The following is a 25,991-nucleotide window of genomic DNA, read 5'->3' as shown; positions in this document are numbered from 1 at the left end:
GAAGGGATGAATAGTCCGGGTGGTGTCACCACTGTTAAAGATAGTCAAGAATATTGTCCTGCTGCTCATCATTACATTGAGTTGCAGACCAACAGCGTCCTTAGAGAAGAGATGAAGCGTCCGAGGGGTGTCAGCATAGTTGAAGAGAGTCAAGAATATTGTCCTGCTGCTCATCGTTATATGGAGTTGCAGACCAACAGCGTCTTTACAGAAGGGATGAGTTGTCCGAGGGGTGTCAGCACTGTTAATGATAGTCAAGAGTATTGTCCTGTTGCCCATCGTTAGATGCAGTTGCAGACCAACAGCGTCCTTAGAGAAGGGATGAATCGTCTGGGGGGTGTCAGAAACTGTTAAAGATAGTAAAGAATATTTTCCTGCTGCTCATCGTTATATGGAGTTGCAGACCATCAGCGTCCTTAGGGAAGGGATGGATCGCCCGGGGTGTGTCAGCACTGTTAATCATAGTCAAGAATAATGTCCTGCTGCTCATCGTTATATGGAGTTGCAGACCAACAGCGTCCTTAGAGAAGAAACGTACAGTCCGGTGGGTGTCAGCACTGTTAAAGATAGTCAAGAATATTGTCCTGCTGCTCATCGTTATATGGAGTTGCAGCCCAACAGCGTCCTTAGAGAAGGGATGAATCGTCCGTGGTGTGTCAGCACTGCTAAAGATAGTCAAGAATATTGTCCTGCTGCTCATCGTTATATGGAGTTGCAGAACAACAGCGTCCTGAGAGAAGGGAAGAATCGTCCGGGGGGTGTTCAGCTTTGTTAAAAATAGTCAAGGAAATTGTCCTGCTGCTCATCGTTATATGGGGTTGCAGAACGACAGTGTCCTTAGAAAAGGGATGAATCGTCCGTGGGCTGTCAGCACTGTTAAACATAGTCAAGAATATTGTCCTGCTGCTCATCGTTATATGGAATTGCAGACCAACAGCGTCCTTAGAGAAGGGATGAGTTGTCCGAGGGGTGTCAGCACAGTTAATGATAGTCAAGAGTATTGTCCTGTTGCCCATCGTTAGATGGAGTTGCAGACCAACAGCGTCCTTAGAGAAGGGATGAATCGTCTGGGGGGTGTAAGAAACTGTTAAAGATAGTAAAGAATATTGCCTGCTGCTCATCGTAATATGGAGTTGCAGACCAACAGCGTCCTTAGGGAAGGGATGAATCGCCCGGTGTGTGTCAGCACTGTTAAACATAGTCAAGAATATTGGCCTGCTGCTCATCGTTACATGGAGTTGCAGACCAACAGCATCCTTAGAGTAGGAATGAATCGTCTGGGGGGTGTCAGCACTGTTACAGATAGTCAAGAATATTATCCTGCTGCTCATCATTATATGGCGTTGCAGAATAACAGCGTCCTTAGAGAAGGGATGAATAGTCCGGGTGGTGTCACCACTGTTAAAGATAGTCAAGAATATTGTCCTGCTGCTCATCATTACATTGAGTTGCAGACCAACAGCGTCCTTAGAGAAGAGATGAAGCGTCCGAGGGGTGTCAGCATAGTTGAAGAGAGTCAAGAATATTGTCCTACTGCTTATCGTTATATGGAGTTGCAGACCAACAGCGTCCTTAGAGTAGGGATGAATCGTCCGGGGGGTGTCAGCACTGTTATAGATAGTCAAGAATATTGGCCTGCTGCTCATCTTTATATGGAGTTGCAGACCAATAGCGTCCTTAGAGAAGAAATGAATCGTCCGGGGGGGGGGGGGTGTCAGCACTGTTAAATATAGTCAAGAATATTGTCCTGCTGCTCATCGTTATATGGAGTTGCAGACCAACAGCGTCCTTAGAGGAGGAATGAATCGTCGGGGGGGGGGGGGGGGTGTCAGCACTGTTAAATATAGTCAAGAATATTGTCCTGCTGCTCATTGTTATATGGAGTTGCAGACCAACAGCGTCCTTAGGTAAGGTATGAATCGTCCGGCGGGTGTCAGCACTGTTAAAGATAGTCAAGAATATTGTCCTGCTGCTCATCGTTATATGGAGTTAAAGACCAACAGCGTCCCTAGAGAAGGGATGAATCGTCCGTGGTGTGTCAGCACTGCTAAAGATAGTCAAGAATATTGTCCTGCTGCTCATCGTTATATGGAGTTGCAGAACAACAGCGTCATGAGAGAAGGGAAGATTCGTCCGGGGGGTGTTCAGCTTTGTTAAAAATAGTCAAGAAAATTGTCCTGCTGCTCATCGTTTTATGGGGTTGCAGAACAACAGTGTCCTTAGAAAAGGGATGAATCGTCCGTGGGCTGTCAGCACTGTTAAACATAGTCAAGAATATTGTCCTGCTGCTCATCGTTATATGGAGTTGCAGACCAACAGCGTCCTTAGGGAAGGGATGAGTTGTCCGAGGGGTGTCAGCACTGTTAATGATAGTCAAGAGTATTGTCCTGTTGCCCATCGTTAGATGGAGTTGCAGACCAACAGCGTCCTTAGAGAAGGGATGAATCGTCTGGGGGGTGTAAGAAACTGTTAAAGATAGTAAAGAATATTGCCTGCTGCTCATCGTAATATGGAGTTGCAGACCAACAGCGTCCTTAGGGAAGGGATGAATCGCCCGGTGTGTGTCAGCACTGTTAAACATAGTCAAGAATATTGTCCTGCTGCTCATCATTACATTGAGTTGCAGACCAACAGCGTCCTTAGAGAAGAGATGAAGCGTCCGAGGGGTGTCAGCATAGTTGAAGAGAGTCAAGAATATTGTCCTACTGCTTATCGTTATATGGAGTTGCAGACCAACAGCGTCCTTAGAGTAGGGATGAATCTTCCGGGGGGTGTCAGCACTGTTATAGATAGTCAAGAATATTGGCCTGCTGCTCATCTTTATATGGAGTTGCAGACCAATAGCGTCCTTAGAGAAGAAATGAATCGTCCGGGGGGTGTCAGCACTGTTAAATATAGTCAAGAATATTGTCCTGCTGCTCATCGTTATATGGAGTTGCAGACCAACAGCGTCCTTAGAGGAGGAATGAATCGTCGGGGGGGGTGGGGGTGTCAGCACTGTTAAATATAGTCAAGAATATTGTCCTGCTGCTCATTGTTATATGGAGTTGCAGACCAACAGCGTCCTTAGGTAAGGTATGAATCGTCCGGCGGGTGTCAGCACTGTTAAAGATAGTCAAGAATATTGTCCTGCTGCTCATCGCTATATGGAGTTAAAGACCAACAGCGTCCCTAGAGAAGGGATGAATCGTCCGTGGTGTGTCAGCACTGCTAAAGATAGTCAAGAATATTGTCCTGCTGCTCATCATTACATTGTGTTGCAGACCAACAGCGTCCTTAGAGAAGAGATGAAGCGTCCGAGGGGTGTCAGCATAGTTGAAGAGAGTCAAGAATATTGTCCTACTGCTTATCGTTATATGGAGTTGCAGACCAACAGCGTCCTTAGAGTAGGGATGAATCGTCCGGGGGGTGTCAGCACTGTTATAGATAGTCAAGAATATTGGCCTGCTGCTCATCTTTATATGGAGTTGCAGACCAATAGCGTCCTTAGAGAAGAAATGAATTGTCCGGGGGGTGTCAGCACTGTTAAATATAGTCAAGAATATTGTCCTGCTGCTCATCGTTATATGGAGTTGCAGACCAACAGCGTCCTTAGAGGAGGAATGAATCGTCGGGGGGGGGGGGGTGTCAGCACTGTTAAATATAGTCAAGAATATTGTCCTGCTGCTCATTGTTATATGGAGTTGCAGACCAACAGCGTCCTTAGGTAAGGTATGAATCGTCCGGCGGGTGTCAGCACTGTTAAAGATAGTCAAGAATATTGTCCTGCTGCTCATCGCTATATGGAGTTAAAGACCAACAGAATCCCTAGAGAAGGGATGAATCGTCCGTAGTGTGTCAGCACTGCTAAAGATAGTCAAGAATATTGTCCTGCTGCTCATCGTTATATGGAGTTGCAGAACAACAGCGTCATGAGAGAAGGGAAGAATCGTCCGGGGGGTGTTCAGCTTTGTTAAAAATAGTCAAGAAAATTGTCCTGCTGCTCATCGTTATATGGGGTTGCAGAACAACAGTGTCCTTAGAAAAGGGATGAATCGTCCGTGGGCTGTCAGCACTGTTAAACATAGTCAAGAATATTGTCCTGCTGCTCATCGTTATATGGAGTTGCAGACCAACAGCTTCCTTAGAGAAGGGATGAGTTGTCCGAGGCGTGTCAGCACTGTTAATGATAGTCAACAGTATTGTCCTGTTGCCCATCGTTAGATGGAGTTGCAGACCAACAGCGTCCTTAGAGAAGGTATGAATCGTCTGGGGGGTGTAAGAAACTGTTAAAGATAGTAAAGAATATTGCCTGCTGCTCATCATAATATGGAGTTGCAGACCAACAGCGTCCTTTGGGAAGGGATGAATCGCCCGGTGTGTGTCAGCACTGTTAAACATAGTCAAGAATATTGTCCTGCTGCTCATCGTTATATGGAGTTGCAGACCAACAGCGTCCTTAGAGAAGAAATGTACAGTCCGGGGGAGTCAGCACTGTTAAAGATAGTCAAGATTATATTTCTGCTGCTCATCGTTATATGGAGTTGCAGACCAACAGCGTCCTTAGAGAAGCAATGAATCGTCCGGGGGGTGTCAGCACTGTTGAACATAGTCAAGAATATTGTCCTGCTGCTCATCGTTATATGGAGTTGCAGGCCAATTGCGTCCTTAGAGAAGGGATGAAGCGACCGGGGGGTGTCAGAACTGTTAAAGATAGTCAAGAATATCGTTCTACTGCTCATCGTTATATAGAGTTGCAGACCAACAGCGTCCTTTGAGAAGGGATGAATGGTCCGGGGATGTCAGCACTGTTAAACATAGTCAAGAATATTGTCCTGTTGCTCATCGATATATGCAGTTGCAGACCAACAGCGACCTTAGGGAAGGGATGAATCGTCCGGCGGGTGTCAGCAATGTAAGAGATAGTAAAAAATATTGTCCTGCTGCTCATCGTTATATGGAGTTGCAGACCAACAGCATCCTTAGAGTAGGGATGAATCGTCTGGGGGGTGTCAGCACTGTTACAGATAGTCAAGAATATTATCCTGCTGCTCATCATTATATGGCGTTGCAGAATAACAGCGTCCTTAGAGAAGGGATGAATAGTCCGGGTGGTGTCACCACTGTTAAAGATAGTCAAGAATATTGTCCTGCTGCTCATCACTACATTGAGTTGCAGACCAACAGCGTCCTTAGAGAAGAGATGAAGCGTCCGAGGGGTGTCAGCATAGTTGAAGAGAGTCAAGAATATTGTCCTACTGCTTATCGTTATATGGAGTTGCAGACCAACAGCGTCCTTAGGGAAGGGATGAATCGCCCGGTGTGTGTCAGCACTGTTAAACATAGTCAAGAATATTGTCCTGCTGCTCATTGTTATATGGAGTTGCAGACCAACAGCGTCCTTAGGTAAGGTATGAATCGTCCGGCGGGTGTCAGCACTGTTAAAGATAGTCAAGAATATTGACCTGCTGCTCATCGTTATATGGAGTTGCAGACCAACAGCGTCCTTAGAGATGGGATGAATCGTACGTGGTGTGTCAGCACTGTTAAAAATAGTCAAGAATATTGTCCTGCTGCTCATCGTTATATGGAGTTGCAGACCAACAGCGTCCTGAGAGAAGGGACGAATCGTCCGGGGGGTGTTCAGCACTGTTAAAAAAAGTCAAGAATATTGTCGTGCTGCTCATCGTTATATGGAGTTGCAGACCAACAGCGTCCTTAGAAAAGAGATGAATCGTCCGGGGGGTGTCAGCACTGTTAATCATAGTCAAGAATGTAGTCCTGCTGCTCATCGTTATATGGAGTTGCAAACCAACAGCGTCCTTAGAGAAGGGATGAATCGTCTGTAGGGTGTCAGCACTGTGAATGATATTCAAGAATATGGTCCTGCTGCTCATCGTAATTTGGAGTTGCAGACCAACAGCGTCCTTAGAGTAGGGATGAATCGCCTGGGGGGTGTCAGCACTGTTATAGATAGTCAAGAATATTGGCCTGCTGCTCATCGTTATATGGAGTTGCAGACCAACAGCGTCCTTAGAGAAGAAATGTACAGTCCGGGGGTTGTCAGCACTGTTAAATATAGTCAAGAATATTGTCCTGCTGCTCATCGTTATATGGAGTTGCAGACCAACAGCGTCCTGAGAGAAGGTTCGAATCGTCAGGGGGGTGTTACATCTGTTATAGATAGTAAAGAATGTTGTCCTGCTGCTCATCGTTATATGGAGATGCAGACCAACAGCGTCCTTAGAGAAGGAATGAATCATAAGAGGGGGGGGGGGGGTGTCAGCACTGTCAAAGATAGTCAAGAATATTGTCCTGCTTCTCATCGTTATATGGAGTTGCAGACCAACAGCGTCCTTAGATAAGGGAAGGAATCGTCAGTGGTGGGTAAGCACTGTTAAAGATAGTGAAGAATATTGTCCTGCTGCTCATCGTTATATGGACTTGCAGACCAACAGCGTCTGGAGAGAAGGAACGAATCGTCCGGGGGGTGTTCAGCACTGTTAAAAATAGTCAAGAATATTGTCCTGCTGCTCATCGTTATATGGAGTTGCAGACCAACAGCGTCTTTAGAGAAGAGACGTATCGTCCGCGGTGTGTCAGCACTGTTAAATATAGTCAAGAATATTGTCCTGCTGCTCATCGTTATATGGAGTTGCAGACCAACAGCGTCCTTACAGAAGAAATGTACAGTCCGGGGGGTGTCAGCACTGTTAAAGATAGTCATGAATATTGTCCTGCTGCTCATCGTTATATGGAGTTGCAGACCAACAGCTTCCTTAGAGAATGGATGAATCGTCCGTGGTGCGTCAGCACTGTTAAAGATAGTCAAGAGTATTGTCCTGCTGCTCATCGTTATATGGAGTTGAACATTAACAGCGTCCTGAGAGAAGGGAAGAATCGTCCGGGGTGTGTTCAGCACTGTTAAAGATAGTCAAGAATATTGTCCCGCTGCTCATCGTGATATGGAGTTGCAGACCAACAGCGTCCTTAGAAAAGGGATGAATCGTCCTGGGGGTGTCAGCACTGTTAATGATAGTCAAGAATATAGTCGTGCTGCTCATCGTTATATGGAGTTGCAAACCAACAGCGTCCTTAGAGTAGGGATGAATCGTCTGGGGGGTGTCAGCACTGTTACAGATAGTCAAGAATATTATCCTGCTGCTCATCATTATATGGAGTTGCAGACCAACAGCGTCCTTAGAGAAGGGATGAATCGCCCGGGGCGTTTCAGCACTGTTAAACACAGTAAAGAATATTGTCCTGCTGCTCATCGTTATATGGAGTTGCAGAACAACAGCGTCCTTACAGACGAAATGTACAGTCCGGGGGGTGTCAGCACTGTTAAAGATAGTCAAGAATATTGTCCTGCTGCTCACCATTATATGGAGTTGCAGACCAACAGCGTCCTTAGAGAAGGGATGAATCGTCCGGGGGGTGTCATCACTGTTAAAGATAGGCAAGAATATTGTCCTACTGCTCATCGCTATATGGAGATGCAGACCAACAGCGTCCTTAAAGAAGCGAAGAATCGTCGGGGGGGGGGGGGGGGGGGGGGATGTCAGCACTGTTAAATATAGTCAAGAATATTGTCCTGCTTCCCATGGTTATATGGAGTTGCAGACCAAAAGCGTCCTTAGGGTAGGGATGAATCGTCCGGGCGGTGTCAGCACTGTTATAGATAGTCAAGAATATTGGCCTGCTGCTCATCGTTATATGGAGTTGCAGACAAACAGCATCCTGAGAGAAGGGACGAATCGTCCGGGGGGTGTCAGCACTGTTAAAAATAGTCAAGAATATTGTCCTACTGCTCATCGTTAATGGAGTTGCATACCAACAGCGTCCTTAGAGAAGCGATGAATCGTCCGTGGTGTGTCAGCACTGTTAAAGATAGTCAAGAATGTTGTGCTGCTGCTCATCGTTATATGGAGTTGCAGACCAACATCGTCCTGAGAGAAGGAACGAATCGTCCAGGGGGTGTCAGCACTGTTAAAAATAGTTAAGAATATTGTCCTGCTGCTCATCGTTATATGGAGTTGCAGACCAACAGCGTCCTTAGAGAAGGGGGGAATCGTGTGTCGGGTGTCAGCACTGTTAAACATAGTCAAGAATATTGTCGTGTTGCTCGTCGTTATATGGAGTCGCAGACCAACAGCGTCCTTAGAGTATTTATGAATCGTCCGGGGCGTGTCAGCAGTGTTAAAGATAGTCAAGAATGATGTCCTGCTGCTCATCGTTATATGGAGTTGCACCCCAACAGCGTCCTTAGAGAAGGGATGAATCGTCTGTGGAGTGTCAGCACTGTTGTAGATAGTCATGAATAATGGCCTTCTGCTCATCATTATATGGAGTTGCAGACCAACAGCGTCCTTAGAGGAGGGATGAATCGTCTGGGGGGTGTTAGCACTGTTAAAGATAGTCTAGAATATTGTCCTGCTGCTCATCGTTATATGGAGATGCAGACCAAAGGTGTCCTTAGAGAAGGGATGAATCGTCCGGGGGGTGTCAGCACTGTTAAAAATAGTCAAGAATATTGTCCTGCTTCTCATCGTTATATGGAGTTGCAGAACAACAGCGTCGTTAGAAAAGGGATGAATCGTCCGGGGGGTGTCAGCACTGTTAAACATAGTCAAGAATATTGTCCTGCTGCTCATCGTTATATGTAGTTGTAGACCAACAGCGTCCTTAGAGAAGGGATGTATTGTCCGGGGGGTGTCAGCACTGTTAAAGATAGTCAAGAATGTTGTCCTGCTTCTCATCATTATATGGAGTTGATGACCAACAGCGTCCTTAGAGACGGAATGGATCACCCGTGGGGTGTCGGCATGTAAAAGATAGTCAAGAATAATGTAATGCTGCTAATCGTTATATGGAGTTGCAGACCGACTGCGTCCTTAGAAAAGGGATGAATCGTCCGGGGAGTGTCAGCACTGTTAAACATAGTCAAGAATATTGTCCTTCTGCTCATCATTATATGGAGTTGCAGACCAACAGCGTCCTTAGAGAAGGGATGAATCGTCCGGGTGGTGTCAGCACTGTTAAAGATAGTCAAGAATATTGTCCTGCTGCTCATCGTTATATGGAGATGCAGACCAACAGCGTCCTTAGAAAAGGGATGAATCGTCCGGGGGGTGTCAGCACTGTTAAACATAGTCAAGTATATTGTCCTGCTGCTCATCGTTATATGGAGTTGCAGACCAACAGCGTCCTGAGAGAAGGGTCGAATCGTAAGGGGGGTGTCACCACTGTTAAAGATAGTAAAGAATGTTGTCCTGCTGCTCATCGTTATATGGAGAAGCAGACCAACAGCGTCCTTAGAGTAGGAATGAATCGTCTGGGGAGCGTCAGCACTGTTAAAGATAGTCAAGAATATTGTCCTGCTGCTTATCGTTATATGGAGTTGCAGACCAACAGCGTCCTGAGAGAAGGGATGAATCTTCCGGGGGGTGTTCAGCACTGTTAAAAATAGCCAAGAATATTGTCCTGCTGCTCATGGTTATATGGAGTTGCAGACCAACAGCGTCCTTAGAGGAGGGATGAATCGTCCATGGTGTGTCAGCACTGTTAAAGATAGTCAAAAATATTGTCCTGCTGCTCATCGTTATATGGAGTTGCAGACCAACAGCGTCCTGAGAGAAGGGACGAATCGTCTGGGGGGTGTTCAGCACTGTTAAAAATAGTCAAGAATATTGTCCCGCTGCTCATCGTGATATGGAGTTGCAGACCAACTGCGTCGTTAGAAAAGGGATGAATCGTCCTGGGGGTGTCAGCACTGTTAATGATAGTCAAGAATATAGTCCTGCTGCTCATCGTTATATGAAGTTGCAAACCAACAGCGTCCTTAGAGAAGGGATGAATCGTCTGTGGGGTGTCAGCACTGTGAAAGATATTCAAGAATATGGTCCTGCTGCTCATCGTAATTTGGAGTTGCAAACCAACAGCGTCCTTAGAGAAGGGATGAATCGTCCTGGGTGCGTCAGCACTGCTAAAGATAGTCAAGAATGTTGTCCTGCTGCTCATCGTTATATGGAGATGCAGACCAACAGCGTCCTTAGAGTAAGAATGAATCGTCCGGGGAGTGTCAGCACTGTTAAAGATAGTCAAGAGTATTGTCCTGTTGCTTATCGTTAGATGGAGTTGCAGACCAACAGCGTCCTTAGAGAAGGGATAAATCGTCTGGGGGCTGTCAGAAACTGTTAAAGATAGTAAAGAATATTGTCCTGCTGCTCATCGTTATATGGAGTTGCAGACCAACAGCGTCCTTAGGGAAGGGATGAATCGCACTGGCTGTGTCAACACTGTTAAACATAGTCAAGAATATTGTCCTGCTGCTCAACGTTATATGGAGTGTCAGACCAACAGCGTCCTTAGAGAAGAAATGTACAGTCCGGGGGTGTCAGCACTGTTAAAGATAGTCAAGAATATTGTCCTGCTGCTCATCGTTTTATGGAGTTGCAGACCAACAGCGTCCTTAGAGAAGGGATGAATCGTCTGGCGGCTGTCAGCATTGTCAAAGATAGTCAAGAATATTGTCCTGCTGCTCATCGTTATATGGATTTCTAGACCAACAGCATCCTTAGAGTAGGGATGAATCGTCTGGGGGGTGTCAGCACTGTTACAGATAGTCAAGAATATTATCCTGCTGCTCATCATTATATGGAGTTGCAGACCAACAGCATCCTTAGAGTAGGGATGAATCGTCCGGCGGCTGTCAGCATTGTAAAAGATAGTCAAGAATATTGTCCTGCTGCTCATCGTTATATGGATTTCTAGACCAACAGCATCCTTAGAGTAGGGATGAATCGTCTGGGGGGTGTCAGCACTGTTACAGATAGTCAAGAATATTATCCTGCTGCTCATCATTATATGGAGTTGCAGACCAACAGCGTCCTTAGAGAAGGGATGAATCGCCCAGGGCGTTTCAGCACTGTTAAACACAGTCAAGAATATTGTCCTGCTGCTCATCGTTATATGGAGTTGCAGACCAACAGCGTCCTTACAGACGAAATGTACAGTCCGGGGGGTGTCAGCACTGTTAAAGATAGTCAAGAATATTGTCCTGCTGCTCATCGTTATATGGAGTTGCAGACCAACAGCTTCCTTAGAGAAGGGATGAATCGTCCGTGGTGTGTCAGCACTGTGAAAAATAGTCAAGAATATTGTCCTGCTGCTCATCGATATATGGAGTTGCAAACCAACAGCCTCCTTAGAGAAGAAATGTACAGTCCGGGGGGTTTAAGCACTGTTAAAGATAGTCAAGAATAATGTAATGCTGCTCATCGTTATATGGAGTTGCAGACCAACAGCTTCCTTAGAGAAGGAATGAATCGTCCGGGGGGTGTCAGCACTGTTAAAGATAGTCAAGAATATTGTCCTGCTGCTCATCGTTATATGGAATTTTTAGACCAACAGCGTCCTTGGAGAAGGGATGAACGGTCTGTGGGGGTGTCAGCACTGATAAAGATTGTCTAGAATATTGTCCTGCTGCTCATCGTCATATGGAGTTGCAGACTAACAGCGACTTTAAAGAAGGGATGAATCGTCCGGAGGGTGTCAGCACTGTTAAAGATAGTCAAGAATATTGTCCTGCTGCTCATCGTTATATGGAGTTGCAGACCAACAGCGTCCTTAGAGAAGGGATGAATCGTCTGGGGGGTGGCAGAAACTGTTAAAGATAGTAATGAACATTGTCCTGCTGCTCATCGTTATATGGAGTTGCAGACCAACAGCGTCCTTAGGGAAGGGATGAATCGCCCTGGGTTGTCAGCACTGTTAAACATAGTCAAGAATATTGTACTGCTGCTCACCGTTATATGGAGTTGCAGACCAACAGCGTCCTTAGAGAAGGGATTAATTGTCCGTGGGGTGTCAGCACTGTTAAAGATAGTCAAGAATATTGTCCTGCTGCTCATCATTATATGGAGTTGCAGACCAACATCGTTCTTAGAGAAGGGGTGAATCGTCAGGGGGTTGTCAGCACTTTTAAAGATAGTCAAGAATATTGTCCTGCTGCTCATCGTTATATGGAGTTGCAGACCAACAGCGTCCTTAGAGAAGGAATGAATCGTCCTGGGGGTGTCAGCACTGTTATAGATAGTCAAGAATATAGTCCTGCTGCTCATCGTTATATGGAGTATCAGACCAACAGCGTCGTTAGAAAAGGGATGAATCGTCCTGGGGGTGTCAGCACTGTTAATGATAGTCAAGAATATAGTCCTGCTGCTCATCGTTATATGGAGTTGCAGACCAACAGCGTCCTTAGAGAAGGGATGAATCGTCCGAGGGGTGTCAGCAGTTTTAGAGATAGTCAAGAATATTGTCCTGCTGCTCATCGTTATATGGAGTTGCAGACCAACAGCGTCCTTAGAGAAGGGATGAATCGTCCGAGGGGTGTCAGCACTTTTAGAGATAGTCAAGAATATTGTCCTGCTGCTCATCGTTATATGGAGTTGCAGACCAACAGCGTCCTTAGAGACGGGATGAATCGTCCGGGGGTGTCAGCACTGTTAAAGATAATCATGAATATTGTCCTGCTGCTCATCGTTATATGGAGTTGCAGACCAACAGCGTCCTTAGAGAAGGAATGAATCGTCCGGGGGGTGTCAGCACTGTTAAAGATAGTCAAGAATATTGTCCTGCTGCTCATCGTTATATGGAGTTGCAGACCAACAGCGTCGTTAGAGAAGGAATGGATCGCCCGGGGGGTGTCAGCACTTTTAAAGATAGTCAAGAATATTGTCCTGCTGCTGATCGTTATATGGAGTTGCAGACCAACTGCGTCCTTAGAGAAGGAATGAATCGTCCTGGGGGTGTCAGCACTGTTATAGATAGTCAAGAATATTGGCCTCCTGCTAATCGTTATATGGAGTTGCAGACCAACAGCGTCCTTAGAGACGGGATGAATCGTCGGGGGGGGGGGGGGTGTCAGCACTCTTAAGTATAGTCAAGAATATTGTCCTGCTGCTCATCGTTATATGGAGTTGCAGAGCAACAGCGTCCTTAGAGAAGGGATTAATCGTCCGAGGGGTGTCAGCACTTTTAGAGATAGTCAAGAATATTGTCCTGCTGCTCATCGTCATATGGAGTTGCAGACCAACTGCGTCCTTAGAGAAGGAATGAATCTTCCTGGGGGTGTCAGCACTGTTAAAGATAGTCAAGAATATTGTCCTGCTGCTCATCGTTATATGGAGTTGCAGACCAACAGCGTCCTTAGAGAAGGGATGAATCGTCTGGGGGTGTCAGCACTGTTAACGATAGTCAAGAATATTGTCCTGCTGCTCATCGTTATATGGAGTTGCAGACCAACAGCGTCGTTAGAGAAGGGATGAATCGTCTGGGGGGTGTCAGCACTGTTAAGGATAGTCAAGAATATTGTCCTGCTGCTCATCGTCATATGGAGTTGCAGACCAACAGCGTCCTTAGAGAAGGGATGAATCGTCCGGGGGTGTCAGCACTGTTAAAGATAGTCATGAATATTGTCCTGCTGCTTATCGTTACATGGAGTTGCAGACCAACAGCGTTCTTAGAGAAGGGATGAATCGTCCGAGGGGTGTCAGCACTTTTAGAGATAGTCAAGAATATTGTCCTGCTGCTCATCGTTATATGGAGTTGCAGACCAACAGCGTCCTTAGTGAAGGGATGAATCGTCTGAGGGGTGTCAGCACTTTTAGAGATAGTCAAGAATATTGTCCTGCTGCTCATCGTTATATGGAGTTGCAGACCAACAGCGTCCTTAGAGAAGGGATGAATCGTCCGGGGGTGTCAGCACTGTTAAAGATAGTCATGAATATTGTCCTGCTGCTCATCGTTATATGGAGTTGCAGACCAACAGCGTCCTTGGAGAAGGGATGAATCGTCTGTGGGGGTGTCAGCACTGTTAAAGATAGTCAAGAATATTGTTCTGCTGCTGATCGTTATATGGAGTTGCAGACCAACTGCGTCCTTAGAGAAGGAATGAATCGTCCTGGGAGTGTCAGAACTGTTATAGATAGTCAAGAATATTGTCCTGCTGCTCATCGTTATATGGAGTTGCAGAGCAACAGCGTCCTTAGAGAAGGGATTAATCGTCCGTGGGGTGTCAGCACTCTTAAAGATAGTCAAGAATGTCGTCCTGCTGCTCATCGTTATATGGAGTTGCAGACCAACAGCGTCCTTAGAGAAGGGATGAATCGTCTGGGGGTGTCAGCACTGTTAAAGATAGTCAAGAATATTGTCCTGCTGCTCATCGTTATATGGAGTTGCAGACCAACAGCGTCCTTGGAGAAGGGATGAATCGTCTGTGGGGGTGTCAGCACTGTTAAAGATAGTCAAGAATATTGTTCTGCTGCTCATCGTTATATGGAGTTGCAGACCAACAGCGTCGTTAGAGAAGGGATGAATCGTCTGGGGTGTGTCAGCACTGTTAAGGATAGTCAAGAATATTGTCCTGCTGCTCATCGTTATATGGAGTAGCAGACCAACAGCGTCCTTAGAGAAGGGATGAATCGTCCGAGGGGTGTCAGCACTTTTAGAGATAGTCAAGAATATTGTCCTGCTGCTCATCATTATATGGAGTTGCAGACCAACAGCGTCCTTAGAGAAGGGATGAATCGTCCGGGGGGTGTCAGCACTGTTAAGGATAGTCAAGAATGTCGTCCTGTTGCTCATCGCACTGCGAACTGTCTGTTTCGTCCGCGAAATGCGTGGGAATCACCTCCATAATGGTAGGGGTAGATTCATTGACGCTGCTGAAGCGTTTGCGTGTCGATTCTGAGCGGTAGTGTTTGTGAAATGCTTTTGTCAGCCACTCATAGGCAAATCACAGGAGTTTTTCAACGCTGGGCATTACAGTTCTGCCCTCCGTTGCAGAGACGTCAAAAAAAGGGGTGAAATGTCGGTAAGAGAGGATGTGACTCTCTTACCGTAATGTGAAAAGTCTGCGGTGGCGTTGGGCAGAATTGTGGTGGAATTTGGTGTCAATGTGACATCATTAACTCACCTTACAGCTGACATGAACTTCTAAGCTCCGACCCTTTTCTCGCAATTTGTCGACATCTTGCTGTCAGCATCGTCGCCGAGCCCGCTTTGGCACCATGACAGAAGAAACCTGTACGCACCTTTGAGCCTAATGTCAAAGGGCTGCATCCAACGGGAGACAATTACGGGGTGCGAAGAAGTGGCTGATTGTACTGCACAGCGCATATACACTGATGTGTCAGATGTCACGAGATAGCGAATCTCCGTAGTGATTATGGCCGCACGACGGAATTTAACATACGTTGAACGCGGAGTTGTGTTTGCAACTAGACGCATGGGACATTCAGTTTCAGAACTCTTCAGGGATTCAATATTCCGAGATCGGCAGTGTCAAGAGTGAGCCGCGAATACCAAATTTCAGGCACTTCCTCTCACGGCGGGCAACTAGTGGGCTCCAGCCTTCGCTCGACTACCCAGAGCACTAGAGCTGTCAGGCAAACAACACAGCATGAAATAACCGTACATATCACTGTCGGATGTACGTCGAACGTATCCTTTAGACAGTGCGGCGAAATGTGGCGTTCATGGGCTACGGCAAGAGACGATGGAAATGAGTACCTTTGCTAACAGCACGACATCGCCTGCAGCGCCTCTTTTGGACTTGTGACCATAGCGGTTCGATCCTAGACGACTGGAAAACCGTGACCTGATCAAATGTTTCCCGATTTCAGGCCGTCCACTGTGGCCGAGCGGTTCTAGGCGCTTCAGTCTGGAACCGTGCGACAGCTACGGTCTTATGTTCGAATCCTGCCTCGGGCATGGATGCGTGTGATGTCCTTAGGTTAGTTAGGTTTACGTAGTTCTAAGTTCTAGGGGACTGATGACGTCAGATGTTAAGTCCCGTAGTGCTGAGAGCCATTTGAACCATTTTGAACCGACTTTCAGTTGGTAAGAGCTGATTGTAGGGTTCGAATGTGGCGCAGATCTCACCAGAGAACGATCTGGCCAGCCAGATCATCCGACGTGAATCTCATCTAACATTTATGGAACATCAATTATGGACAGCTATATAGGCAGCAAGGCTCAGTGTTTCTGCTGCGGACTTCTATGCCACGTCGCATTTCTGTACTATGCCGATGTACTCTACGATGTTAAGAGATATTCCTACGACTTTTGTCATCTCAGTATATATTATCTAGTGAATAACGTCGGATGCTCCGTGTGGCTGCTTTAAGATAAAGCGGTTGTCTGTAAGAAGGTAGCAACAGTAACGAACTACAGAAAGTCCTGCTCAAATTTGACGAATGGAGTAGGATCTGACAGATGACCCTGAACTCCAATAAATTCAACATACTGTGCACAAATAGGTGAAGATATTTGCTGCTGTTCAATTACACTATTGGTGACAAATAGCTGGAAACAGTAACTACAGTAAAATAGCTAGGATTAACCGTGTGGAACGACCTAAAGGGTAATGACTACATGAAACAAACAGTACGAAGAATAGATGGCAGGCTGGGATCCATAGGAAGAATCTATTTCCATGAAAGAAGCTAGTTTACAAAACACTTGTTCGACTGATTTCTTGAGTAGTGCTCATCAGTCTGGGACCATAAGCAGGTTTGATTAATAGAAGAAATAGACAACGTCCAAAGAAGAGCAGCGCGTTTCCTCACAGTGTACACTCCTGGAAATGGAAAAAAGAACACATTGACACCGGTGTGTCAGACCCACCATACTTGCTCCGGACACTGCGAGAGGGCTGTACAAGCAATGATCACACGCACGGCACAGCGGACACACCAGGAACCGCGGTGTTGGCCGTCGAATGGCGCTAGCTGCGCAGCATTTGTGCACCGCTGCCTTCAGTGTCAGCCAGTTTGCCGTCGCATACGGAGCTCCATCGCAGTCTTTAACACTGGTAGCATGCCGCCACAGCGTGGACGTGAACCGTATGTGCAGTTGACGGACTTTGAGCGAGGGCGTATAGTGGGCATGCGGGAGGCCGGGTGGACGTACCGCCTAATTGCTCAACACGTGGGGCGTGAGGTCTCCACAGTACATCGATGTTGTCGCCAGTGGTCGGCGGAAGGTGCACGTGCCCGTCGACCTGGGACCGGACCGCAGCGACGCACGGATGCACGCCAAGACCGTAGGATCCTACGCAGTGCCATAGGGGACCGCACCGCCACTTCCCAGCAAATTAGGGACACTGTTGCTCCTGGGGCATCGGTGAGGATCATTCGCAACCGTCTCCATGAAGCTGGGCTACGGTCCCGCACACCGTTAGGCCGTCTTCCGCTCACGCCCCAACATCGTGCAGCCCGCCTCCAGTGGTGTCGCGACAGGCGTGAATGGAGGGACGAATGGAGACGTGTCGTCTTCAGCGATGAGAGTCGCTTCTGCCTTGGTGCCAATGATGGTCGTATGCGTGTTTGGCGCCGTGCAGGTGAGCACCACAATCAGGACTGCATACGACCGAGGCACACAGGGCCAACACCCGGCATCATGGTGTGGGGAGCGATCTCCTACACTGGCCGTACACCTCTGGAGATCGTCGAGGGGACACTGAATAGTGCACGGTACATCCAAACCGTCATCGAACCCATCGTTCTACCATTCCTAGACCGGCAAGGGAACTTGCTGTTCCAACAGGACAATGTACGTCCGCATGTATCCCGTGCCACCCAACGTGCTCTAGAAGGTGTAAGTCAACTACCCTGGCCAGCAAGATCTCCGGATCTGTCCCCCATTGAGCATGTTTGGGACTGGATGAAGCGTCGTCTCACGCGGTCTGCGCGTCCAGCACGAACGCTGTTCCAACTGAGGCGCCAGGTGGAAATGGCATGGCAAGCCGTTCCACAGGACTACATCCAGCATCTCTACGATCGTCTCCATGGGAGATTAGCAGCCTGCATTGCTGCGAAAGGTGGATATACACTGTACTAGTGCCGACATTGTGCATGCTCTGTTGCCTGTGTCTATGTGCCTGTGGTTCTGTCAGTGTGATCATGTGATGTATCTGACGCCAGGAATGTGTCAATAAAGTTTCCCCTTCCTGGGACAATGAATTCACGGTGTTCTTATTTCAATTTCCAGGAGTGTAGTTTAATCGGTGTAAGAGCGTTACGGGTATCCAGTGGCAGACGCTACGAAGGAGGCGCGGTGCAACACGGAGAGGTTCACTTAAGAAATTCCGAGGGAGTGCGTTCCGGAAAAAGTCAGGCGAAATGACGAAAACGAGAAAATCCGAGGGGGTTCCGACAATCATTTTTCCCACGCGCCGTGTGCGATTGGAACAGGTAAAGGGTGATCAGGTAACAGTACTAGAAGTATCCTCCACCATACACCATAAGGTGGATTTCGGAATGTAGATGCAGATGCACTCCAATACTGTTCTCCCATGGTATCGGTTTTCGTTCTCAGATGGCTGTCGCAGCGGTCCTAGCTACTCGTATCTTTTCAACTTGAGGATATTTCCAGGGAACACGATCTGGAGTTCCCATTTCACCACAGTCACAGCCCGGCATTGCCCTCTTACCAGACGTGTTCAGGTTTTGCGGATATAGCTCAGAAGGTGTTAATTGGAGACTAGTTCATTTCAGGAATTTTGCTGAGGAATTCCACCTCTGCTGTCATTATACAAACATTAAACTCCGTTTTTGTATTGGATTCTCTGCTAATAATTCAAAATTGCTTGTAATTTTCCGTACTTTTTTCTTGTCAAATGAACAGAGTGCGGCCTTTTTCCTTATTTCATTTTCTAAGGGACGTATGATCATTAACAATCAGGTTCAATATGGTTCAAATGGCTAAGCACTATGGGACTTAACATCTGACGTCAACAGTCCCCTAGACTTAGAACTACTTAAACCGAACTAACCTAAGAACATCATCCACATCCATGCCCGAGGCAGGATTCGAACCTGCGACGGTGGTTCCGGACTGAAGCGTCTAGAACCGCTCGACCACAGCGGCTGGCTAACAATCAGGTTGTATAACAATCAGATGTATAGCTATATTTCCACAACAGCGTACCACCACTCTCCTCGCCTAGTCACAACCTGTGCCCCATGCAACATAGTTTCAGTTAATACGTACTTATGGTCAAACTTAATTACATTAATGGACAAACGACATCCCCTTTTCTCAAATTAACATTTCCTTCCGTGATACAAATGCCATTTCTTAATCTTTGTTTTACGTGGGCTTAGAATGAACACATAAATACAGAGTTATTAGAAAAGAAAGAACACATTTCAAACATTTATTGCTTCCAAACTACAAAAGATAGAAATACAATTACAACGTTCCTGGAAAGAGAAAAGTTGACATATTTATGCATTCCAAGTGAGCACCATGTGTTACACGACAAATATCAAAACGGTGGCTCATTTTCTGCCACACACCGGGCAGCTGGCCTCTCCTTATCGACTTCACAGCCTCAACAATGCGACGTAGCAGATTTTAAAGGGTGCCTGACATACGGGAGGGGGGCGGGGGGCGCGATCTTTTAACCCCACAGATAAAAGTCACAAGCAGTGAAGTCTGGGACGTCGGATTGTAAGAGGAGGCTCAGAAGATGAACTTCATTGCCATTGGCCTCCCAGGTACCCAGACCTTACACCTTGCGAGCCTGATCTGTGAAAGACTGTGATTTTATCCCCCCTTTCCCTGACACTTTTTAAACACTGCGACATCGCATTTTTGAAGTTGTGAATTCGACAAGAAGAGACCAGCTGCTTCGCATGTGTGGTAGGAAATGAGCCACTGTTTTGATCTTCATCGTGTAACACGTGCTGCTCACATTGAATGCATAAAAATTTGAACTTTTCTCTTTGAAGGAACGTTGGAATTATGTGTCTGTCTTTTGTAGTTTGGAAGAAGTAAATGATTGAAACCTGTTCGTTCTTTTTGAATAGCACTGTACTTAATCACATGCCTTCCAGTTGTCTCTTGATTTATGACAGCTGACGACTGCCTTATAAGTCTTTGTTTCCAGAAACATATAAATTGCTTAGTGTGGTGCTATCCGGAGGCGCACCAGAGCTCAACATTCACGCAATGTTCCAAGATATTTGTCAGTTATTTCTAGAGAGGTGGTGGTAGTAGCTAGTCATCAACGTACGCTGCAGCTCCTGGCAGTCTCTGTCTGTTTTTGCTATATATATCCATAAGTGGCTCTAAGTTAACATTCTACACTTTAGGTCCGTCTAAAGAGCACAGTGGAGAGCCTTTCGAAATCCGTTGCAACGTAACCAGTCTACCGATGGTACTGATAAAATTCGACAGGGTAGGATTTTTACAGTCTCTTATCGTGTCCTACTGCTTCTGCAAGTTACTCTCTGTAGTACTGGTTTACAAAACTCGTGTGCTCCACGAAATTACAGGCCCTTGCGAGTTACTACTGGGGTATTAGTAATTTTTAGCTGGTTGGCTTAACCTACCGGTAAAAATTTGAAGGCAACGGATAACGCAGTCCACAGAAGGCACCTATGCAGGGTATAATGGGGACCATAGAGCTTTTATCTGTTTTTATTTGTTGACCAAGCATCCGACTGAGGTAGCGACTAATTTGTGTGGGCTTGCCTGTCATTCCTAAGGGATATTTTATCAATTGTATTTTCCATTTTCTTGGGATATTTTATCACTCCTATTTTCCATTTTTTAGGGAGGTTTGGATACCTTAGGTTTCATCTATTCTTTAAGTTGTTAATGATAAATGGAGATAATAATCAGTAGAGGGTCTAGGTTAATTGATATTTATTGACTACCTATAGCATTTGAACAATTAGCCATGTATCTATTGGAATAGTTATTGCCCATTCGTATGCAACAGCAGGGGCTCTCATATTATACATCATGACAAATGGTCTCTCTAGTCAAAAGGATTAACTTTCACCACGTAATTACGGAAAGGGAAATTGGAGTGCAGACCTGGCTTCAGTGGAATTTTATGCACGCACACAATTATACCTAAGTCCATGCCTTCTATTGATATTACATTTAATTACTATAGGTCACGCACAACAAGTTCGACAAAACACACTACAAGCGAACTCGGTCAGGACAGAAGAGTATCTGTCTAAATATCTCATTTTTTTTTTTTTTTGCCGAACTTGATGCGTCATGTGTCAGTCTTTACAACAACCCAATAGACAATATAACATACATTATTCTAGGGTATCCGGTTTTCGTTGATCTTCTAAAGAATGGAAACCATCATAAACTTCGAAAATATCTGTTAATATACTTACGTGTTTAAATGTCTAGGGTATACCTAATTAATTTGGACCCCAGCAAAATTCTTTTCCCAAGTCCAAATTTGGTATAACTAGTATGATTTGTCCAACTTTCTGCTACTCTCTAATATCTACTTGACTGTGATTCTTTTAGTTGTATTCATCACATTCCTGCTCCATAAGCACTGGAGTTGGGCTTTTGGAAAATACACTGAAGAGCCAAAGAAACTGGTTCATCTGCCTAATGTCGTGTAGGGCCCCCGCGACCATGCAAAAGTACCGCAGTACTACATGGCCTAGACTCGACTAATGTCTGAAGAGGTGCTGGAGGTAACTGACAGGGCTGTCGATAAATCCGTAAGAGTACGAAGGGGTGCAGATCTCTTCTGAACAACACGTTGCAAGGTATCCCAGGTATGCTCAATAATGTTCATGTCTGGGGAGTTTGGTGGCCAGCGAAGTGTTTAAACTCAAAAGAGTGTTCCTTGAGCCACTCTGCAACAATTCTGGACGTGTGGGGTGTAACAGTGTCCGGGTGGAATTACTCAAGTCCGCTGGAATGCACAATAGACGTGAATGAACGCAGGTGATCAACCAGAATGCTTACGTACGTGTCACCTGTCAGAAGCGTATGTAGACGTATCAGGGCTCCCATGTCACTCCAAGTGCACACGCTCACATCGTTACAGAGCCTCCACCAGCTTGAACAGTCCCCTGCTGACATGCAGGGTCCATGGATTCATGAGGTTGTCTCCATACTCGTACATATCCATCTGCTCGATACAATATGAAGCGAGACTCGTCCGACCAGGCAACATAGTTCCAGTCATCAACAGTCCAATGTCGGTGTTGGCGAACCCAGGCGAGGAGTAAAGCTTTGTGTCGTGCAGTCATCAAGGATGCACGAGTAGATCTTCGGCTCCGAAAGGCCATATCTATAATGTTTCGTTGAATGATTTGCACACTGATACTTGTTGATGGCCCAGCACTGAAATCTGCAGCAATTTGCGGAATGGTTGCACTTCTGTCACGTTGAACGATTCTACTCAGTCGTCTTCTTCCAGGATCATTTTCCGGCCGCAGCGATGTCGGAGATTTGAGGTTTTACCGGATTCCTGATACTTCCGGTAAACTCGTGAAATAATCGTACGGGAAAATCCCCACTTCATTGCTACCTCGGAGATGCTGTGTCCAATCGTTCGTGCGCCGACTGTAACACCTCGTTCAAACTCACTTAAATCTTGTTAACATGCCATTTTAGGAGCAGCAGCCGATCCAACAATTGCGTCAGAAACTTTTTGTCTTATTAGGCGTTGCCAACCGCAGCGCCGTATTATGCCTGTTTACATATCTCTGTATTTCAATACGCACGCCTATCAAAATTTCTTTGGCGCTTGAGTGTATCAGCAAGAATGTCAAGAAAAGAAAAAGTGAGGAGCAGTGAAGAGTCAAAGAGAATATAAGTGAATAAAGTAATATGTGATGTGTTGGACAGAAGAAAGATTGCAGTGCTACGGACATGTAAGAAGAGTGGAAGATACAAGAGTACCACAATTTATACTGGGTTGGGAAACTGGAGGAAGAAGAAGAAAATAAGACATAACTACCTGACTCCAAAATGATATGAAATGACTTTGCAGAATGAATTAGCAGAAGAAGAGGGTATACAAGGTCGAAATTCGTGGAGTATCATCTTCAAGGGACAGTTGTGAATACTTGGGTATTAAAAACATCTTTTTTGAACTACTGTTATGTTAGAGAAAAACATCTGTATTACGGAAATCTCAACTAATGATAGCAGTAAACGTGTTAGCACTCTGTGGGGTTTCAATCCATCGATTAATAATTTTGGCAAGTATTTGTCCAATACATTTATCAGACAGATATACCGGTTCGAATCTGGAGATTTTGTTTCATTACCTACTCCGGTTTTTTTATTATGGTATCTTCTGCTGTGTTCCTAAACATTCGGTCACATCCCTTGTTTACGAATTCTACATCTACATCTACATCCATACTCCGCAGGCCACCTGACGGTGTGTGGCGGAGGGTACCCCGAGTACCTCTATCGGTTCTCCCTTCTATTCCAGTCTCGTATTGTACGTGGAAAGAAGGATTGTCGGTATGCTTCTGTGTGGGCTCTAATCTCTCTGATTTTATCCTCATGGTCTCTTCGCGAGATATACGTAGGAGGGAGCAATATACTGCTTGACTCTTCGGTGAAGGTATGTTCTCGAAACTTTAACAAAAGCCCGTACCGAGCTACTGAGCGTCTCTCCTGCAGAGTCTTCCACTGGAGTTTATCTATCATCTCCGTAACGCTTTCGCAATTACTAAATGATCCTGTAACGAAGCGCGCTGCTCTCCGTTGGATCTTCTCTATCTCTTCTATCAACCCTACCTGGTGCGGATCCCACACTGCTGAGCAGTATTCAAGCATTGGGCGAACAAGCGTACTGTAACCTACTTCCTTTGTTGTCAGATTGCATTTCCTTAGGATTCTTCCAATGAATCTCAGTCTGGCATCAGCTTTACCGACGATCAACTTTATATGATCATTCCATTTTAAATCACTCCTAATGAGTACTCCCAGATAATTTATGGAATTAACTGCTTCCAGTTGCTGACCTGCTATTTCGTAGCTAAATGATAAGGGACCGATCTTTCTATGTATTTGCATCACATTACACTTGTCTACATTGAGATTCAATTGCCATTCCGTGCACCATGCGTCAATTCGCTGCAGATCCTCCTGCATTTCAGTACAATTTTCCATTGTTGCAACCTCTCGATACACCACAGCATCATCTGCAAAAAGCCTCAGTGAACTTCCGATGTCATCCACCAGGTCATTTATGTATATTGTGAATAGCAACGGTCCTATGACACTCCCCTGCGGCACACCTGAAATCACTCTTACTTCGGAAGACTTCTCTCCATTGAGAATGACATGCTGCGTTCTGTTATCTAGGAACTCCTCAATCCAATCACACAATTGATCTGATAGTCCGTATGCTCTTACTTTGTTCATTAAACGACTGTGGGGAACTGTGTCAAACGCCTTGCGGAAGTCAAGAAACACGGCATCTACCTGTGAACCCGTGTCTAAGGCCCTCTGAGTCTCGTGGACGAATAGCGCGAGCTGGGTTTCACACGACCGTCTTTTTCGAAACCCATTCTGATTCCTACAGAGTAGATTTCTAGTCTCCAGAAAAGACATTATACTCGAACATAATACGTGTTCCAAAATTCTACAACTGATCGACGTTAGAGATATAGGTCTATAGTTCTGCACATCTGTTCGACGTCCCTTCTTGAGAACGGGGATGACCTGTGCCCTTTTCCAATCCTTTGGAACGCTTCGCTCTTCTAGAGACCTACGGTACACCGCTGCAAGAAGGGGGGCAAGTTCCTTCGCGTACTCTGTATAAAATCGAAATAGTATTCCATCAGGACCAGCGGCCTTTCCTCTTTTGAGCGATTTTAATTGTTTCTCTATCCCTCTGTCGTCTACTTCGATATCTACCATTTTGTCAACTGTGCGACAATCTAGAGAAGGAAGCACAGTGCAGTCTTCCTCTGTGAAACAGCTTTGGAAGAAGACATTTAGTAATTCGGCCTTTAGTCTGTCATCCTCTGTTTCAGTACCATTTTGGTCACAGAGTGTCTGGACATTTTGTTTTGATCCACCTACCGCTTTGACATAGGACCAAAATTTCTTTGGATTTTCTGCCAAGTCAGTACATAGAACTTTACTTTCGAATTCATTGAAAGCCTCTCGCATAGCCCTCCTCACACTGCATTTCGCTTCGCGTAATTTTTGTTTGTCTGCAAGGCTTTGGCTATGTTTATGTTTGCTGTGAAGTTCCCTTTGCTTCCGCAGCAGTTTCCTAACTCGGTTGTTGTACCACGGTGGCTCTTTCCCATCTCTTACGATCTTGCTTGGCACATACTCATCTAACGCATATTGTACCATGGTTTTGAACTTGGTCCACTGATCGTCAACACTGTCTGTACTTGAGACAAAACTTTTGTGTTGAGCCACCAAGTACTCTGAAATCTGCTTTTTGTCACTTTTGCTAAACAGAAAAATCTTCCTACCTTTTTTAATATTTCTATTTACGGCTGAAATCATCGATGCAGTAACCGCTTTATGATCGCTGATTCCCTGTTCTGCATTAACTGATTCAAATACTTCGGGTCTGTTTGTCACCAGAAGGTCTAATATGTTATCGCCACGAGTCGGTTTTCTGTTTAACTTCTCAAGGTAGTTTTCAGATAAAGCACTTAAAAATATTTCACTGGATTCTTTGTCCCTGCCACCCATTATGAACGTTTGAGTCTCCCAGTCTATATCCGGCAAATTAAAATCTCCACCCAGAACTATAACATGGTGGGGAAATCTACTCGAAATATTTTCCAAATTATTCTTCAGCTGCTGAGCCACAACAGCTGCTGAGCCCGGGGGCCTATAGAGACATCCAATTACCATGTCTGAGCCTTCTTTAACCGTGACCTTCACCCAAATCATTTCACAATTCGAATCTCCGTCAATTTCCTTCGATACTATTGCACTTCTTATCGCTATAAACACGCCTCCCCCTTCACTGTCCAGCCTATCTCTGCGGTATACATTCCAATCCGAGTTTAGGATTTCATTACTGTTTACGTCTGGTTTCAGCCAACTTTCTGTTCCTAGTACTATATGGGCGTTGTGACCGTTTATTAATGAGAGCAGTTCTGGGACCTTTCTATAGACGCTCCTGCAGTTTACTATTAGCAGATTAATATTGTTATTCCCTGTTGCATTTTGCC

The sequence above is a fragment of the Schistocerca gregaria genome, chromosome X (genome assembly GCF_023897955.1).
Source record: "Schistocerca gregaria isolate iqSchGreg1 chromosome X, iqSchGreg1.2, whole genome shotgun sequence".
Lineage (NCBI taxonomy): Eukaryota > Metazoa > Arthropoda > Insecta > Orthoptera > Acrididae > Schistocerca > Schistocerca gregaria.
The sequence above is the reverse complement of the archived record's forward strand: the minus strand, read 5'-3'. Positions refer to the sequence as shown.